Genomic DNA, 3282 nt, shown 5'->3' with positions numbered 1-3282 from the left:
AATTTTCTCTAAGTTCATCCATGTTGGTGCAAATGGCAGAATTTCATTCTTTTTTATGGCAAAGTAGTTTTCCACTGTGTAAATATACCACATTTTCCTTATCCAGTCATCTGTCAACAGACATTTATGTTTGTTCCAACTCTTGGCTATTGTAAGTAGAGCTGTGATAAACATGGGAGTGCAAGTATCCCATTCACATGATGATTTTCATTCCTTTGGGTAAGTATATACCCAGCACTGGGATAGCTGGATTGTATGGCAATTCTATCTGTACTTATTTGAAGAAACTCCACGCTGTTTTCCATAGTGGTTGTACTAATTTACAGTCCCACCAACAGCATAGGAGAGGTCCCCTTTCTCCACATTCTCACTGCATTTGTTATTCTCTGTCTTTTTGATAATAGCCAGTCTAACTGCAATAAGATGATAACTCAGTGTGTTTTTGATTTGTATTTCCCTGATGGTTAGTGACACAGAGCATTTTTAACATACCCATTGGCCATTTATATATATTCCTTTGAGAAATGCCTATTCAGCTCCTTTGCCCATTTTTTAATCAGGTTACTTTTTTTACTGTGAAGTTGTTGAGTTCCTTATATATTCTGGATACTAGTCCCTTGTTGGATGCATGGTTTGCAAATATTTTCTCTCATCCTGTAGGTTGTCTTCTTGCTCTGTTAATTGTTTCTTTTACGTGCAGAAGTTTTTTAGTTTGATATAATCCCATTTGTTTATTTTTTCTTTTGTTGCTTGTGTTTTTGGGGTCTTATTCATAGTCTTTACCCAGTCCTACATCCTGAACTGTTTCCTCTATGTTTTCTTCTAAGAGTTTTATAGTTTCGGGTCTTATATTTAAGTCTTTCATCCATTTTGAGTTGATTTTGGTATGCAGTGAGAGGTCTAGTTTCATTCTTCTGCCTATGGATGTCTAGTTTTCCCAGCGCTGTTTATTGAAGAGGCAGTCTTTTCCCCATTGTATGTTCTTGGTGCCTTCAAATCCTGGATTGATTGTCTCATTTCATTGTGTTTTCTAAACTGAGTCTTCTTATATCTCACTGAGTTTCTTTAAGATTGTTTCTCACCATTCCCTTTCAGACACATCAAGAATTTTCTGTTGTATGGGGTCTGGTGTTTGAGAATTATAGTGGTCTTTTGGTGGTGTCATAATTTCTTGTTTTTTCATATTTGTAGTTTCCCTACATTGATGCCTAGCTTCTTCTTTTACTCTGGGGTGGCTTTTGAAGAGAGAGACTCCTTCCTGTAGGTTTGTTATATATTGCCCATTGGGTGGAACTACTTTTGGTTCCAGGTAGATTCAGTAGTTTCAGTCGTTCTGGGTAGACTCAGTTGTTCTAGGTAGGCTCAGTAGTTCTCAGTTGTTCTGGGTTGACTCAGTATTTCCAGGGAATGCTGGCAGCTATGTCTCTGGCTGAGGCTGCAAATATGGTCGTGCCCGAGCAGGTGGGTGGGGACAGTGTGGACAGCTGGGTAGCTGGGGCTATGTAGGTAGATAGATGGCTGGGCTCATGTGTGCAGGTAGGGCCACATAGGTGGCTGTGGTAGCTGGGACTGCACAGGCAGCTGGATGTCTGGGGCCATGTGGGCAGTCAGGGTGGCTACAACTGCATGGTGGCTTGATGTCTGGGCCAACAAGGGTGGGAAGGACCATGTTGGCCACCGGGTGATTTGGGTCACAGGTGCAGCCAGGGTCACACAAGAAGCTAGAAGGCTGGAGCCACACACAGGGCTAGAATGCAGGAGCGGCACAGAGGAATGGAAGGCTGGAGCCACAGAGGCACCTGGTGTCCTGTGGGCAACATGGACATAAGCTGTGCAGTGGGGTGCACTACACAGGATGAACTCCTGTGCGGGAGAAGGGCCGTGGCTCTGGGACTAGACAATGGCATTAGCAATAGCAGTGGTGGTGGAGGCAGGCTGAGACAGAGGCAGAAGGAGGGTTACCGCTGGGAAGAATGCATGCTGGGCAGATTCTTTCTGCCACAGGGGAGAATTCCTCCTGGCTGAACCTGATTTAGAAGATGTATTGGTCCATTTGTGTTGCTTATAACAAAATACCTGAAACTGGGTGATTTATAAAGAAAAACAACATTTATTGCTTACAGTTTCTGAGGCTGGGAAGTCCAAAGTCCATCTGGTGGTGGTGACAGTGGCCCAGGGGTTGCACATTGCAAGATGGTGGAAGCAGAGAGAGCAGAGAGAGAGAGAGAGAGAGACTCTCCTCTTCTTTGAAAACCATCAGAACCACGCCCCTGACCACCATTCTTAATCCATTCACTACTGCACGGTCCTACAATCCAATCACCTCTTCAAGGCTCCACCTTTCAATTACCATGATAGGATTTCCCACCCTCTTAACAGTCACAGTGAGGGCTAAGTTTCTAACACATAAAACTCAGGGGACACAATTCAAGCTCCAGTGAGTTTGGGGGGACATAATTCAGTCCACTACAGGAGAGGCGGCAGCAGCTGAAACCATGTGCCTCTCTGTCCTTTACACTACCCTGTTTGATTTTTGTGCTCCACAGGGTTCTCACCAGGTTCTCGCTACCCTCCTACACTCTCCCACCAATGCTTTCCCCCATGCTTAGCTGTCCTTTCCTTGCTCTGGTCCCTTTCTATGGGAGGATTGTGCATTGGGAACCTCTAGTCCACCATATTGCCCCACCTCCCTATAACTCATAAATTATATGAAAGTACAGGTAATAAGTAAGTTTCCCCCATCAAATTGAAATTTTTGTTGGCATTACTGTGAAGCCTTTATCTAATGGCATTTTATCAATTTAAAAGTTTCCTTGACATACATCCATGTTCATCTCTCTACAGCACTTTAAGTTCTGCCACCAAAAATTAACAGAGTCCACTGGCCAGGCTGCATGTTAAGGCGGTCCCTTTCATTTTCCTCTGAGTTGTCACTTGACTCTGCTTCTTATATCTGATTCCACAAACTCAAGACACACTCTGCTCCCACACAGTCCCTACGGACTAGACTAGAAGGGGGCCACTCACAGGTCAAGGCCAACACTCACTTTAAATATTTGGAATGGTAGAATAGGGACCCTGGAAAAGGCAGGAAAAAAAGGAAGAGGTGATAAAAGGCAAAAGAAATAAACAGCAAACCAAGGATTTGGGAATCAGAAGAGGGAAATATGCACAATGCATCAAAACTAATGGAAAGAAACAATTTGGAAGAAACTGGCCTGTCTGAGTGCTCCCTCTCCAATCAAGCCAAAAGTCATAGGCATATACTGGAATGTAAAGTCT

This window comes from Galeopterus variegatus, unplaced genomic scaffold (genome assembly GCF_000696425.1).
Source record: "Galeopterus variegatus unplaced genomic scaffold, G_variegatus-3.0.2 Scaffold3502, whole genome shotgun sequence".
NCBI classification, from domain to species: domain Eukaryota; kingdom Metazoa; phylum Chordata; class Mammalia; order Dermoptera; family Cynocephalidae; genus Galeopterus; species Galeopterus variegatus.
This window is presented reverse-complemented; position numbering follows the sequence as displayed.